The sequence below is a fragment of the Mobula birostris genome, chromosome 14 (assembly GCF_030028105.1).
Source record: "Mobula birostris isolate sMobBir1 chromosome 14, sMobBir1.hap1, whole genome shotgun sequence".
NCBI lineage: Eukaryota > Metazoa > Chordata > Chondrichthyes > Myliobatiformes > Myliobatidae > Mobula > Mobula birostris.
The window spans coordinates 15,218,257-15,236,087 of record NC_092383.1 but is presented as its reverse complement, the minus strand read 5'-3'; the positions used below and the strand labels follow the sequence as shown (position 1 = coordinate 15,236,087).

At 41.4% G+C, this 17,831-nt stretch overlaps 1 pseudogene; it reads right to left on the bottom strand.

Moving 5' to 3' along the window:
* Positions 1-74: 74 nt before the first annotated feature.
* On the bottom strand, positions 75-12,081 carry LOC140209726 (UDP-glucuronosyltransferase 1-2 pseudogene; annotated as a pseudogene).
* Between the last annotated feature and the right edge of the window lie 5,750 nt (positions 12,082-17,831).

Genomic DNA, 17,831 nt, shown 5'->3' with positions numbered 1-17,831 from the left:
CTGGGGGAAAAAAATCAATTACTGTAATTATAAAGAACATAAAACACCATATCCCAACACAAAACAGGGTAACCTCACTCAGTCTTTTGCTTTCTTCTACATGCCATACGACAAAATTCCTTCAGTGCTACAACCACCAGCACTGTGAGCATGAGGAACATGGACAACAGAAAAACCATCACATCCACACAATAGTAAGTGTATCAGGGCAGTCGGTAGGATTCAGAGCGCAAATGCCCTGCTCCTTTGTGTCGGGCAACATACTCAATCCAGAAAACAGCTCTCTCCATTGGCAACTCTGTTTGGTCCCGGTGGAGAGCAGAGAGTTTCTTCATGTTATCCCGGTAAAATGTGCCGTTTACCACCTCATTAAGTGCCTGCAATAGCTCTGTTGAATGCACGGTTGCAACATTAAGCACCTTTGCTGCGCCTCGGGATTCCAGTCAGACTACATTGTCAAACTGGTCAAAAAGAAGAGGTATGCCAATCACTGGCACCCCGTGGTAGATGGCCTCGTAAATGCCATTGGTACCACCATGAGAAATGAAGACTCGTGTGTTGGGGCGTCCCAGAAGGTCGTTCTGAGGGATCCATTTTGTCAGTAGTGTATTATTACCTATATTGGGAGGGATTTCTCCATCGTATCTCTAAATAACCTTCTGGGGCACTTGAGCAACTGCTTCAGCTATTTCCATTGTAATCTGCTTTGGCAAGGAATCAATAAAGGATCCTAATGACATCACAATAATTCCATGCTTTCCTGAGTTTTGAACAAACGCTTCAAACTCTGCTACCAGTGGCCTGGCTGGTTTACACTGGAAGCCTCCAATGTAGACAAGATTTGGCATGGTGGGTCTTGGGAATTCAAATACAAAATCGACTCTGATCAGCAACACATCAGCCTTCAAGAGAACTGTTTCAATGTCCGTATCTGGTCCGAGATATTGATGACAGATTTCATTATAAATTGGGTATACAACAAATTCTACAAATAGAAGCCGAAAAAAATTATAAATGACATTTCCTGTTCTTTGGAAAAAATTCATATTATCTGCCAAACATGTCCCAAGATTTGGGACATAGGAAGGCGGTGATGGGGCATAGAGGAAATGGGCTTCCCCATTTAGCTGCCCTCGAACATTATACACCTGCGGGACTTTCAAATAATAAGCAAGCATTGGTCCTGTACCAAAAGCAGGATCCATAAGCACTAGGTCAAAATTTGCTCTTTCAAGTTGTTTTAACAGGGTTTTGTTTCAAAAAAATTGCAATAACAAAAGCTTGATTCCATTTGTGAATTTCATATAAAATAACCTTCATGAAATTTTGGAACTTCATATGGTCCCAAAGGGTCCCACCACTCTTCAATGACAGTTCCACAATTCTTTCAAACATAATTTTCAGAGATTTGTCATCTTTTTCTTGAATTTGAATAACAATGGATTGATAGAGATCAAGATTTTCCTTCATATGCGAAGATGAAGAATGGTAAAGCACAGTAACATTGTGTCCACGAAGTTTCAGCTCTTCTACTAGAATCTTCATACTAATCCAATGACTTCCATCCACAGGTATAACCAATATTTTAGCTCCTTGGGTAACCGGACAAGTCAGTGTGATGAAAATAACACCAAGAGCAGATGCAATCTGCGATCTGTCTTTCCATCCAGGTATATCCATCTTGAGAAAAGCAGATCACACCAACGCTGCAGTCAAATTGTTAAAAAAATACTATTAAGCATCATAAATTGACAACAAAAACATTTAACCCAGTGACTCGCAACCTTTTTTATGCTGTGGACCATTACCATTAAGTTAGGGGTCTCTGTTTTTCAGAGTACCTGAATTGCTTAATTGTTGTTTAATGAAAGACATTAATCTTTTAGATTTCCTTCTGTTTTTCTCGAGTGACTTGCTCTTTGTAATGCAGTCTCCTGGTGCTTTCTGTCTAAACTTAAGTTTATTATGATCAGCTCCTGGATTCCGAGTTTCTTGTAATGATTTAAACGGAAGCCCGATTAGCGCTAACTGCAGTTTCACCAATCAACTTCCTAACTATTTACTACATCTCTCCCCTTCCCAGTTCCAACTGCCACTTTATGTTTCTCTCTCTCCTCCCCCACTTCTTAAATCTACTTCTCATCTATTTTTTTCTCCAGTCCTGCCGAAGGGTCTCGAAACGTCAACTCTACTTTTTTCCATAGATGCTGCATGGCCTGCTGAGTTCCACCAGCATTTCATGTGTGTTGCTTCCACCTCCTTACACTCCTTGTTGACATGGGCTGCCGCTGGACAAGAGCTAAATACCTGGGTGTTAACAGGACCAGGTTGTGATCAGATTTGCCAAGCAGGGGAAGGGTATGTATGCATCCTTTACTTTTGCAAACAGAAAGTCCAGTCCTCTATGCCCCCTGTAGGGAAGCTGACATATTGATATAAAGTTGGTATTGTTGCCTCGAGGGACACATGATTGAAATACCCGGTAACAGCCAACAAAAGCAAACACATTAGAGTTCGTATTTTAACAAAGTTGGAAACAATAGCATCGCAAACTACATTCACATCAACCGATGGTTGGATGTAAACTGCAACTAAAACGGCAGTCGAGTGAGAATTCCCGGACATCACACCCAATATCAGGTTTATTCATGTTCAAAATAATTTACAGTTATAATAAATAGCAAAAATGCTGACATAGATCGGTGGGACCCCACACTAGTCACAGCCCTCCAATCAGAGAATTGACATTCTCCTTCCTATCGAAATAATTCTGAATCCACCTCACAAGCTCTCCCTGAATCCCATGTGACCAAACCGTCGAAAGTCCGCTTGCCACACAGGACCTTGTAAGGTCCAAAATTGATTCCACATAGACAACCTTCACCGCTCTAACTTCATCCAAGCTCTTCCTTACCTCCCTGAAAAGCTCAAAATGATGTTGCAGGTACAACTTCCGAATGGGCTGTGCTGAATGAGTTCCCTTCATGGAGTGTACATTGTCAACTCTTTCCGAGCGGGCACCGGAAATTAGAACTTCATTCCTTAACATATTCCCGGAGTTGGTAATTTTAATATGTTTCTACACAAATGCATTGTAAACGTACTAAGCCTCAAGCTGATTATAAAATGTACCCAAAAATAACCAGGATTAGAGAAGTAATTACAATTTAACACTTACTAATAAAGAACACCTCGTGAGTGACAGAAAGAATTTCTTTGATGCCGCAAACATGAGGAAATCTGCAGATGCTGGAAATTCTTCCTATAGATGCTGCCTGGCCTGCTGCGTTCCACAAGCATTCTGTGTGTGTTTCTTTCATGTCGTTGTGATTTCAGCAAACGAAAAGTGACCTGCATTTTTTGGCTGTTTGGAGACAAGTCTAGGAGATTGGGTCATATTCAATGTGATACATTCACTTTTTCTTCAGTCCTGCCGAATGTTTTTATCAGTATGAACAATGTTGTTTGGCTTGTGTCTCCCGAGTCAGCGCAGAAGTCAAAGTCAAGATTATTGCCAGATGCACAAGTATGTACATTAGATTAAATTAGATTCAACTTTACTGTCATTGTGAGAGTACAGATACAAAGCCAATGAAATGCAATTAGCATTTGACCAGAAGTGCAAAAGAATAGTATTATTTACAAAATAGCTGCGAATAAAAACTAAGTGCTACAGCATACAAATATAAAGGTACTCAGACATTCCAGTATGGGTGCAATACTGCTTAGTGCTGTGATGAGAGGTTCAGCAGAGTCACAGCCTCAGGGAAGAAGCTCTTCCTGTGCCTGCTGGTGCGGGAACAGAGGCTTCTATAGCGCCTACCGGATGGGAGGAAAGGAAAACTTCCATGGTTAGGGTGAGATGCATCCTTGAAAATGCTTTTCACCCTGCCCAGGCAGCGTTTATGGTGGATGTTCTCAACAGTGGGTAATTGGGAGCCGATAATCCGCAGGGCAGTTTTCACCACTCACTGGAGTGCTTTGCGGTCCAATACGGGACAATTGCCATACCACACTGAGATGCAGTTGGTGAGTATGCTCTCAATGGTACAGCGGTAAAAGTCTGTCAGTATCCTGGAACAGAGGTGAGCTTTCTTGATGCTCCGCAGGAAAGAAAGGCAATGTCGCACCTTTTTGATCAGGATGGAGGAGTTCAGGGACCAGGTGAGATCATCAGAAATATGGACACCAAGGAATTTGAAACTTGATACACCCTCCACTGCAGCTCCATTGATGTAGATGGGGACATGAGTGTGGCTCCTAGCATGCCTGGTGTCCACGATAATCTCCTTGGTCTTCTGGGTGTTAAGGGCCAAGTTGTTATCGGCATACCATGCGGCCAGGTGCTGGACCTCATCCCTGTAGGCTGTCTCGTTATCCCCTCTGATCAGGCAAACCACTGTGGCGTCGTCTGCGAACTTGATTATGGAGTTACAACCGTGTACAGGAACGCAGTCATAGGTGATAAAGGACTACAGAAGAGGGCTCAGCACACAGCCTTGAGGCACGCCGGTATTCAGTGTGAAAATGGAGGAGAAGAGGTTGTATAATCATGCACAGGCATAAATGAAAAACTTGGCTTCAAGCAGCATTACAGGCACATGTCAGCAACATTCACAGGGAAACACAAATTAAACCTAAATTTAAACTCTTGACTCTGGAATTCCATATTTCCAGACACAGAATCGCATGAACAAACTTTTAAAGTGACTTTGACCCTACTTTATTAAGAGGGTTGAAGGAATTCAAGAAGATTCCTGCAAATTTTGGCTTGTGAAGCTTCTAATCTCCCATGTGTACATAAGATATGACATAGCAGAGGTTTGAACTCTGATCACCTGTTATTTAGACCAACACACAGAAAATGTGGGAGCAACACAGCAGTTCAGGCAGCATTCATGCCATATGAAAGATCTATGGAGAATAAGAAACATCAACATTCTTTGCTCAGACCCTTCAATAAGAATCCCAACAGAGGAAAGAGGGGTGTTGGTGTGTTTTCTTGGCTGTAACATAAGTTTAGTTGGAGCAGGACAGGTTATTGGTGGTTTTTGTTCCTCAGAACTTGAAGCTCTCAATCCTCTCAACCTCAGTATCTTTGATGTAGACAAAAGCATGTGTATAGCCCTCCTTTCAGATGTCAAACAACAGTTCTTTTGTTCTGCTGACATTGAATGAAAGGGTATTGTCATGGCACCATTTTACCCAGCTATCCATTTACTTCTTGTACACTAACACACCATTATTTGAGATATAGATCTCTACAGTGGTAGCATCTGCAAACTTGTAGATGGAGCTGGAGCAGAACCTGGCCATGTAGTTGTTAGTGCAAAGGGAGTAGAGTGGGAGGAAGTGTAACAAACTGTACTGTGTATCTCTCTTGAATTTTCCTCCTCTCACCTTTAATACATGTATTCTTTTATCCAACACCATGCATCTCAATATGTTATAAATGACTCTCAGGTTTTCCCTCATATTCCGATGCTCCAGAGAAAACAACCTGGGTTTGTCCAGCCTAACTGGACAGTTGCCTTCCAACACGTAAAGAGTTCACATTACAATGTTGTGGCCATCTGACTGGCTTCTTCCTCTGTGTCAACTTTTCTTCATTTACTGATCTCATGAATTTCAACCTCAGTTATTTTTCAATTAAAACATTGTATTATGCCATCCACTTAATTTCTGTATCAAAGTGCCCACTGATAAGTTTTCTTCCTCTACCACTGAACGAAGTGCCTTGTTTACTTTTAGTTATTACAGATAGTAAATTTGTCAAGTTATCGCCCCTGTGTTCATTGACCTTTCACCTCTCTGTGTTGTTTAACTTTATCTTTGCTTTCACATCCTTCCATGATCTTTCCTTTCCTCACCTCCGTAAACTCTTCTGACCCACAACAGTCCAGAACTCTCCACTTTTGTAACATTGACATCAATTTTTTGCAAGTCTCCTGCACTCCATCATTGACAACGGTGTCTTCAGCTGCTTAATCCCTTGGTCATGGAATCTTAATCGTTAGACACCTTCCTTCTTGCAAAGTTCCTCAAGACAGTCTCAGTCATTTTGCTGCATTTATGTTCACTATATTCATTCTGTTGTCCAACAGGAATGTAAAATAGTTAAATAATCAAATAGAGATGTAACATTCCAGGATTCCACAGCCTCTTCTCATCACCATCATTAGGGAGGAGGTACAGAAGCCTGAAGGCACAGCCTCAGCATCTTAGGAACAACCCTGCACTGATTCCACAACTTATGGACTCACCTTCCAGGACTCTTTACAACTCATGTTGTCGGTATTATATTTTTTGCTTTGCACAATTTATCTTCTTTTGCTTGTCAGTCACCATAAGATTCAAGATTTTGATTTTGAGACAAATAATGCTAATCTAATAAGTCTTTAAAATAATCTTTAGTCTTGAGGTTCATTGAAAATATTGCAGCACAGATTCACTATTTTAGCAAGTATATTAACACTAATGAAATCTAAATGTCAATGTCCATGTTATTGTCATACCCAAACATACATGTATGTAGAGTTTTAATGAGAAACTTACTTGCAGCAATGTCAAAGGCACATAGATGCAACATTTACAAGAAGGACAGAGATTAACAATGTAGATTATACATTTTTTACAAGAACGACGGCAATTAGAATAAAATTAACCAAGGCCATTGCCGTACAAGGTGATCATGTTGTTGTACTTAGCTAGTGATTATGATTCTACAGGTTGATTTAATAACTGATTTGTTAAAGGGTTGTTACTGTTCTTGAACTTGGTTGTGTGGGTGAACCACTTGCCCAATGGTAGTTGAGAGAAAATGCCATGACCCGGATTATAGGGATCATTGGTAGATGTTACCTTCTTCAGGTAGCGCTTTTTGTAGATACTCCTGATGGTGGGTTGGGATGTACCTGTGATATAGACAAAGATGCTAGAATGCTTTCCTTGTGATTGCATCGATAATTGCATCTATGAGCAGGTCATCTGTTATGTTCGGAATCTAGGAACACCTAGGAGTATCAAGCTGCTGACATCTTCCAGCTCTGACCCACCAACCTGGACCAGTGCATCTTCACCCAACTCTCCATTCCTGAAGAGGGCAGATGGGCTCGTGATTCAGATCATGCATGAGCTAACTGATGAGTGAACCAGCCTGAGAGTTGACTAACTTATAGCGTAATTAAGAAAATGGCACAGGAAAGGTCACATCTGCTAGTGAATCACAAAAATTTGTGGCCAAGTGAAAGGAAGTTACTTAATTTCGCATAACACTAGATGACCTTGGTTTTCACCTGTAAGATAGAAAATCAAAGAGATTGCAGATGGTGGAAATATGGAAGAGACACACAAAATGCTGGAAGAACTCCACAGGTCAAGCAGCATCAACAGGTGTGGGGGGAGGGAGCAGAATGAAGTGACAAATTTTCAAGCAAAGACCCTACATCAGGACTCAAAAGAAACCTGCAGGATCCAAAATGAAAGAGTGGTGAGAGGGAGTAGCAAAAGCTGCCTGGTGATAGGTGAATCCGGGGTAGGAAGTTGGAAGAAAGGGAATGAGGTGAGAACCTGGCAAGTGACTAGTGGAGAAGGCACTGGGAAAAAGAAAAAGGAATCTGATAGGAGAGGACAATAGACCATAGAATAAAGGGAAGGAGCAACACATCCCTTTTGTACTAGTCACTCCTCCTCTGGAAGAGAGCCCAATGATCAGAAATCTGAACCCCTGTCCTCTGTACCATTCCCTCGGCCACACATTCATCTGCCAAACCATCCTATTCTTACCCTCACTGGTGCGTGGCATGGGTAGCAACCCAGAGATTACTACTCTGGAGGTCCTGCTTTGCAGCTTTCTATCAAGCTCCCTAAATTCCCTCACCATTCTGCCTATGTCTTTACTACCAACAGGTACCAAGACTTCTGACTGCTCACCCTCCCTCTTTAGACTGCTGTGGACCCAATTCGTGACATCCCTGCCCTGTCACCTGGGAGGAAACGTACCATCTGGCTGTCTCAATCACGCCACAGATTCACGTCTCTCTTAATCTCCTATCAGCGTTGCAGACCTCTTCACCTCTCTTCTGATTCAGCGTCAGAATGACTGAACTACCAATGAACACTCTGAAATTCTTAATGAAAATTGCTTTCACTGTAATCAAATAAATAAATAATTTTATTTGTCACTTTGAGAAACACAATAATTTTTGCAATTATTTGTCACTGCTTTAAATTTGCAGTTCCAATTTCTTTAACTGTGCATCATAAAAGGAATTTTTTAAATAGTTTATATGTACTAGCCAGAAAGAGAGAGGAGGGCACTGGATCTGTGCTTAGAGAGCCCAGAGGGCAGTAACCCAAAAATGGCTGCGAACCACTGCTTCAACTATTTTATTACTCCTGATTATTATTTCCATAATATCAGGTTCCATGGATTATCTGCAGGAAAAACATCTTCAATTCATTTTTAAAAACAGAAAACTACATCTCCCAACATAAAATAGATTAACCTTACTCAGTCTTTTGCTCTCTTCTACATCCAGAATGACAAAGTTTCTTCAGTGCTACAACCACCAGCACTGCGACCATGAATAACACGGACATCAGAAAAACCATCACCTCCACACAATCAAAAGGAATTCTGAAGATGCAGGAAATTCAAGCAACACACATCAAAGTTGCTGATGAACGCAGCAGGCCAGACAGCATCTCTAGGAAGAGCCACAGTCGACATTGAGTCCTGATGAAGGGTCTCGGCCTGAAACGTCAACTGTACCTCTTCCTAGCGATGCTGCCTGGCCTGCTGTGTTCACCAGCAACTTTGGTGGGTGTTACCTCCACACAATAGTAAGTGTACCAGGGCAGTCGGTAGGATTCAAAGTGCAAATGCCCTGCTCCTTTGTGTCAGGCAACATACTCCATCCAGAAAACAGCTCACTTCATTGGCGATCCTGGTTGGTCCCGGTGGAGAGCAGAGAGTTTCTTCATGTTTACCCGGTAAAGTGTGTCATTTATCACCTCATTAAGTGCCTGCAATAGATCTGTTGAATGCATTGTTGAAACCTTAAGTACCTTGGCTACACTTTGGGATACAAGTCTGCTACATTGTCGAACTGGTCAAAAATGAGAGGCATGCCAATCACTGGCACACCACGGTAGATGGCCTCATAAATGCCATTGGTACCACCGTGAGAAATGAAGACTCGTGTGTTGGGGTGTCCCAGAAGGTCGTTCTGAGGGATCCATTCTGTCAGTAGTTTATGGGAGGGATTTCCCCATCATATCTCCAAATAACCTTCTGGGTACTTCAGCAAAGCCTCAGCTATTTCCATTCTAATTTGCTTAGACAAGGAATCTACCAATGTTCCCAATGACATCACAATAAGTTCATGCTCCCCAGAGCCCTGAACAAACTCTTCAGACTCTGTTGTTAGTGGTCGGGCTAGTTTACACTGGAAGCCTCCAATGTACACAATATTTGGCATGGTGGGTCTTGGGAATTCAAACACAATATCAACCATCATTAGCAACACATCAGCCCTCAGAGAAGTGCTTGAATGTCTGTGTCTGGTCACAGCTATTGATGACAGATTTCATTATAAATTGGATATACATAAAATTCTGCAAACACTAGTTGAAGAAGATCCAGCATGAAGTTACCAACTGTTTGGATAAATTTCATATTATCCATCAGTTGTGAGCCAGGTTTTGGGACATAGGAAAGTGGTGATGGGGCAGAGAAGAAATGGGCTTCCTCACTTATATGCCATCGAACATTGTACACCTGCGGGATTTTCAAATAATGAGAAAGCATTGGTCCAGTACCAAGAACAGGATCTGTAAGTATTAAGTCAAAGTTTGCACTTTCAAGTTGTTTGAACAGTGTTTTGTTTCCAAAAATTGCAATACTAAAAGCTTGATACAAATGCATCACCTCACAGTTATGTAGGTTAAATTACATTTGCCGTTCCTCTGCCCATCTCTCGAAGTGATCTCTGGAATTCATTATAATTTGCTTCATTATCAAGAAGCCCACAAAACTTTGTAATTGCACTAGAGCTGTTAAACATGTCATGTACATTCATATTCCAAATAATTTACATTTATAATAAATAACAAAGATTATAATGTAAAGGAGCCCTTAGAGGGCAGTGATCATAATATGATTGAATTCATACCGCTGTTTGAGAGGGAGAAGCACAAGTCACATGTATCAGTAGCACAATGACATAAAGAGATTTTGGACCACTGGACAATGATGCTAATCAGGTATTATTGGGAGATAAAGAAATAGCAGGTGAATTGAATGGGTACGTTGCATCAGTCTTCACTGTGGAAGACACTAGCAGTGTACCAGAGGTCTGTGATTGTCAGGGAGCGGGAATGGTATAATAAAGAAAAAAAATGCCAGGCAAACTGAAAGTTCTTAGGGTGGATCAGTCACCTGGACCAGATGGACTATGTCCCAGTGTCCTGAAAGAGGTTGGTGAAGAGATAACGGATGTATTGGTCATGATCTTTCAAGAATCACTTGATTCTAGAATGACCCTGGAGGACTGGATGATTGCAAATGTCACTCCACTCTAAGAAGGGAGTAAGAAGGGAAAAAAGGAAATTACAGGACAGTTATCTAAACCTCAGTGGTTGTGAAAGTGTTGGAGTCCATCATTAAGGATGAGGTTTCGGGGTACAGTACTTGGAGACTAATAATAAAATAAAGTCAAAGTCAGCATGGTTTCTGTGAAGGGAAATTTTGCCTGATAAATCTCTTAGAGCTCTTTGAGGAAGTAACAAGCAGGATGGACAAGGGAGAGGGAGTGGATGTCATTTACTTGGATTTTCAGTCGCATTTGATAAGGTGCCAAACATGAGGCTGCCTAACAAGATAAAGTCCAGGGCATTACAGGACAGACACTGGCATGGATAGAGGAATGGCTGACAGGTAGGATGCAATGAGTGAGCAGGGCCTTTTCTGCTTGGGTACCGTTGACATGTGGTGTTCCTCAGGAGTCAGTATTGGGACTGCTACTTTTCACATTGTTTGTCAATGGTTTGGATAATGGAATTGATGTATTTGTGGCAAAGTTAGCAGATGATTCACAGATTGGTGGAGGGGTAGGTAGTGCTGTGAAAGCAAGGTGATTGCAGCAGGACTTACACAAATTTGAAGAATGTGCAAAAATGTTGAAGATGGAATACAGTGTTGGGAAATGTACAATAATGCATCTTGATAAAAGGTGGAATAGTACAGAATGTTATCTAAATGGGGAGAAGGTTCAAACATCAGAGTTGCAGAGGGACTTACGAGTCCTTGTGCAATACTCGCAGGTTTATTTACAGGTTGAGTCTGTGGCAAAGAAAGCAAATGCAATGTTAGCACTTATTTCAAGGGAAATGGAATATAAAAGCAAAAAGATCATGCTGAACTTTTATAAGATATTAGTCAGGCCACACTTGGTGTATTGTCAATAGTTTTGGGTCCCATATCTCAGAAAGGATGTGTTGTCATTGGAGAGAGGCAAGAAGAGGTTCAGAAGGATGATTTTAGGAATGAAAGGGTTAACTTATCAGGTGCGTATGGCAGCTCTGGGCCTGTACTCACTGGAATTTAGAAGAATGCATGGGGATCTCATTGAGACCTACCCAATGTTGAAAGGACTGTATAGGGTTGATGTGGGAATGATGTTTCCGAACATGGGGCTGTCCAGTACTAGAGGCCACAGCCTCAAAATTGACGGGTGACCTAGAACAGAATTATTTTAGCCACAGATTAGTGAATCAGTGGTGTGCTTTGCCACAGATTGCAGTGGAAGCCAAGTCTCTGGGTATATTTACGCAGGAAGTTGATCATTCCCTGATTGGTCAGGGCATCAAGAGATATGGTGAGAAGGTGGGTGTATCGGGATGAACGGGATTCGGGATCAGGGATCAGCCATGATGGAATGGCGGAGCAGACTCGATTTGCTGCTCCAAATTCTACTCCGATGTCTTTTGGTCTTACGGTCTTATAACACTGATCGCAGGGCCCCCACGCCCTCCAGTTGGAGAATCGGTATTCTGCTTCTTACCCCACACGAGTCATATCCCCTCAGTCAGAGAATTGACTTCCTGCTTCCTCACATCGAACCAGGTCTGAATCCACCTCGGTAGCTCCCCCTGAATCCCATGCGACCGAACCTTCCAAAATCGGACTGCCATGTAGAGCCTTGTAATCTTCTTAATGAAATTAGACATTCTCCACTGCCCTAATTTCATGAATTCTTATAGTTCTTTCCCTGAAAAGCTTCAAAGGATTTCGGAGATGTGACCTCCCAATCAGCTGTGCTGAATGAACTACTTCCCTTCATGGAACTTACATTGTCGACTCTTGCTCAGTGGGCGCTTGAAATCAGAACTTCCGTTCCGTAACATCTTCCCTGAGGTGGCAATTTTAATATGTTTCTACACAACTGCATTCCAAATGTACTCAGTCTCAAACTGGTTTTAAAATGCATCTAAACTAACCTCGGTTCGAGATAAAATTACAATTGTACACTGACCGATAAAGGACACCTTGCGAGTACAATAATACAAAGTTATTCCTTGAAGTTGTGATTTCAGCAGAAAAAGGTGACCTGCAAATATCAGCTGTTTCGTGACAAAGTCTTGGAGATTGGGTAATACTGAGTGCGATGCGTTCACATTCAGTTCAGACCTGCCGAATGTTTTTATCAGAACGGACAACTTTGTTTAGTTTGTATCCCATGGGTCAGAACAGAGTCAAATTCAAAGTAACGGTCAAGTTTATTGCCAAATGCACAAGTACATGTCCGCACAGCTGCAATGAAAAACTTAGATTCAAGCAGCGTAACAGGACATATCAGCGGCGTCGACAGGGAAATATTAATAAAGGATAAATGCAACCTCTTGATTCTCTAATTCCAAATTGCTCAGAATATAAGCATATGAACAAACCCTTAAAGTAACTTTGACCCTATTTTATTAAGATGTGCTTTGTGACAATCAAAAAATTTCTCAGGAGTTTAGGCTCATGAAGCTTCTAATGTCCTCTATTTGCCTAATTTGAAGTTGTATTGCTGCTGTGGAGGGACTTGAAAACAGACCGTTTGTTATTTAGACCAACACACACAAAATACCGGAGAAACACAGCAGTTCTGGCAGCATCTATGGAAAGGTATTAACAATCGACATCTTGGGCCAAGACCCTTCATCAGCATACCCTCTATGATCAATCCTGATGAAGGGTCTTGTCCTAAAATTTTGGCTGTTTATTCCTCTCCATAGATACTGCCCGAATTGCTGAGAACATCCAGCAATTTATGTGTGTTAATCTGGATTTCCAGTATCTGCAGAATCTCTTGTATTTATGTTAGCTAGACAGATGTCCACCTTGGCTGCCTAGTAATTTTGCTGTGCACCACCACTCTATCCTGTAAGGCAGGGGTCCCCAACCTTCTTTGCAGTGCGAACCGGTTTAATATTGACAATATTCTTGCGGACCGGCCGACCCAGGGGAGTTGGGGGGGGAGGTACGGTTGCCAACGGACAAGAGTAGCAGTCAAATCCGTTGGGTTTACCCCATGAAAGACTACAATAACCATGAACCTTTGCGCGGGCACCAGTGCGCATGTGTGACCTGCGCATGTGCCTACTGATTATTTTCCTGCAAATCGTTTTCGGCAATTCTGTTGAGAGGGGGGTGTTAATCACGACCGGAATATCGGTGATCAGTGACTAATACACTCAATTTCATTTCTAAAAGGGTTATCTAACGAATTTAATAATAAACAGCGCATATTTTCCTCGCATGAATATAGTGATAAGTCAATTATCAGGGGAGGACAGGGGAGCTTGAAGTAAGTGTTGAACGAACCCCCAGTTGACGTGGTAGAGGCAGGTTCGATATTATCATTTAAAGAAAAATTGGATAGGTATGTGGACAGGAAAGGAATGGAGGGTTATGGGCTGAGTGCAGGTCGGTGGGACGAGGTGAGAGTAGCTTTCGGCATGGACTCCAAGGGCTGAGATGGCCTGTTTCCGTGCTGTAATTGTTATATGGTTATACAGAGTAAGTCAATAGCATCATAACATTTTAAGTAACGTTTGGATATTAAACACACAGCACATATTTTCCCGTATGAAAATATAAAATCATTGCAACACACCAATATCGCTGAATCAGTGGGAGCCCTGGGCTTCTTTTCCTACAACAGAATGGTCCCATCTAGGGGTGATGGGAAACAGCGATACTGTACTCAAAGGGGGTTCCTCATGTCCAGACTATTCCGCAATTTAGTTTTCCTTGCATTCATTGCAGAAAACTCCGGTTCGCAGAAATATGTTTTAAGCAATGTTTTCAGTGCTTTTTTGCCTATCTCAGGATATTTAGCCCTGACATTGATTCGGAATGCCAGCAGAGATGTTATGTCAAACATACTTTTCAGCCCGCCGTCATTTACAAGCTCGAGGAGTTGATCTTCTTCCCACGCTGACATGGATGACGTGTGCGTAGTGACCTCGCGTGCGTTCAAGCTCAACAGTGCCCATGACAGGGAATGAGGAAAGGTGCAGCCGACTCATATCACCAAATCATATCGTTTCCTCACGGCCGGGTAGCGCATGCTTTGTGGCCTGATACCGGTCCGCAGCCCAGTGTTTGGAGACCGCTGCTGTAAGGTATTACATCTTGACCCCAGGTTGTGGTCTCCTCTGTATTGGAGAAACTGTATGCAGATTGGATGATGACAGCAGAATATCTTCAATCAATCTTCAGGAATACCTCTGAGCCTCCATTTCCTCCTCACTTCATTTTCCATCCCACTCACTCTCTCATAAGGGTACAAATAGATGTGGCTACTATATTATTGGACTCTTAATTCTACCTCTCTCACTTACTTACTACTGCCTAAGAAGTGACTTAGATCCATGCCAATTTGTCTACAAGAGCAACAAGACTACAGCTGATGCCAACTCACTGGCACTTCATTAAACTCTGGAACATCTGGACAGCAAAGACGCATAGATCAGATTGCTCTTTATAGACTGCAGTTCGGCATCCACAACCCGGGGTCTAGATGTAATACCTCAAAACTAATCAACAAGCTCCAAGATCTTGGTCTCAATACCTCCTTGTGCAATTGCATTTCCTTACTTGCAGACCCCAGTCAGTTCGGATTGGCAACATCTCCTTCATAATCCCCATCAGCACTGGTGCACCACAAAGCCCTTTGCTCAGCCTCCTGCTCTACTCACTTTACACTTATGACTGTGTGGCTAAGCACAGCTCCAATGCCATATTCAAGTATGCTGATAACACCACCATCGTAGGCCAAATCAAAGGTGGTGATGAATCAACATATAGGAGGGAGACAGAAAATCTGGCTGAGTGGTGTTATAATAACAATCTCTTACACAATGTTAGCAAGACCAAGAAACAGACTGTAGACCAAGAGAAGAAAACCAGAGGCCCAGGATCCAGGCCTCATCGGAGGATTAGAGCTAGAGAGGGTGAGCAGCTTTAAATTCCTAGGTGTTATTATTTTGGAGGAACTGTCCTGGGCCCATCACATTAAGAAAGAACAACAGCACCTCTATGCTCTTAGGAGTTGTAGAGATCCAGCATAACATCTAAAACTTTGAAAATCTTTTGTAGATGCACAGTAGAGAGTATATTGACTGGCTGCATCACACCCTGGTACGGAAATACTAATACCCTTCAACAGAAAATCCTACAGTGATTAGTTGATATTGACCCAGAGCCACCCAACCATGGAGTATATTTACACAAAACGCTGCAAGAGGAAAGCAACATCCATCAGCAGGAACCCTCAAAATCTAGGACATGGTGTCTTCTCACTGCTGCCCTCTGGAAGAAGGTTCAAGAGCCTCACGACTTTCACTACCTGGTTCAGGAGATTTACTATCCACGAGCCATCAAGCTCTAGAATCAAATGGTTCAGCTTCATTTTTCCCATCATTGAAATGTTCCCACAACCTATAAATTCACTTTCAAGGACTCTTCATCTCATGTTTTCAATATTTATTGCTTATTTATTTATTAATATTACTTCTTCTTTCTGTGTTTGCACACTTTCTAGTATTCTATACTCTGGTTGAACGTCCTAGTTGGGTGTTGTATTGATTCTGTTATGGTTATTATTCTATAGATTTATTGAGAGGGCCCATAGGTTGTATATGGTGTCATACAGTATATGTACTCAGATAATAAAATTTACTTTGAATTTTGATAAAGGAATCTGTAAGTATGAACTCAAAGTGAGCACTTTCAAATTGTTTTAACAGTGTTTTGTTTTGAAACAGTGTTCTATTAAAATCTTGATTCCATTGATGATGTTTATATTAAAAATTCATCATTAAAATATTATGATGCCATTGTGTCTAAACCATTCTTCGACCTCTTCAATGACAGTTCCACAAGTCTCTTCATCACCTTATTCTTCAGAAGTTTATCATATTTTTTTTGAATTTGATCAACACTGGATTGATGGAGATCAGAACATTCTTACATTAGCCAAGATGAAGAGTAACAAAGCATTGTGATATTGCGTCCATGTTGTTTCCACTTTCCTATTGGAAACTCCGTATTGATCCAATGACTTTCATCCATAGGTATAACCAATATTTCAGTCCCTTGGGTAACTGGACAAGACATGTGATGAAAATGATATGAAGTGTACTTGTAATCTGTATTTCCATCCAGTACTATCCATCATGAAAACTATCCATGATGCTAGATGGGCTGCTTTGAGTATCTCAGAAACTGCTCATCGCCTTGCATATTCATGCACAATGGTTTCTAGATTTTATAGAGAATGGTGTAGGAAACAAAAAATAACACCAGTGAACAGCAGTTCTGTGGGTGAAAATGTCTCGTTAATGAGAGGTGTCAGAGGAGACAGGCTAAAGTGGTTCAAGCTGACAGGAAGGTGACAGTATTTCAAATAACTACACAGTAAAGCAGTGGTGTGCAGAGGTGCATCTTGAATGCACACACATCAAATCCCCAAGTGGATAGGCCACAGCAGCAAAAGACCAGAAACATACACTCAATGACCAATTTACTAGGTACATGAAGTCAAAGTTACCTGTAAGGTGTGCTACCAACATACAAAGGAACTTAAACTGCAGACAAGAGGTTGTCACCCTCTACATTGTTAGGACTGTAAATATATTTCATGATCGTACACAATCACATTCCCTTTTGCAGTTTCTGCTGCACATGCTGTTAACAATATGGCCTTTATGATTATTTGTCTGCAGATCTTAGAATACATTTATTAATATTGTTTTTATTGAAGAAATTATTCCATGCAAACAAGTTGTTGTCACTGGGGAAAAATTACACAGCACAACATTTTTGCACACATTGGTCATTACAAATTAAAGGGAACATTGCAGGATGTACTTAATAAAGTTGCAACTGTGTACATAAATACTAATTATTGTGGGATTGTACACAAAGCACTAAATAATTAAGTGATAAAAATAGATTAGCTATCAGACAAACAAAGCAAAAGCTCTAGACAGATTACATGTTGGAGTATCACATTTTACAGCAAATATAACCACAATTAAGGAGTGATAGGATAAAGTATAAGGACAATTTCCATCACCTAGGCCTGTGTTCAATTGAAACTTGACATTACAATGATGTATAGATACAAATGGATATAAGTTGGAGGAGGGGTATACCAGTGTAAGCATTTTGCATGTTACAAATTTAGGATATTTGCAACTCTTTTCACTCAACTTACTTCAGCTACTTAGTCTAGAGCTGGATTCCAAACTGGGGTCTGCAGAACCCCTGTTTAAAG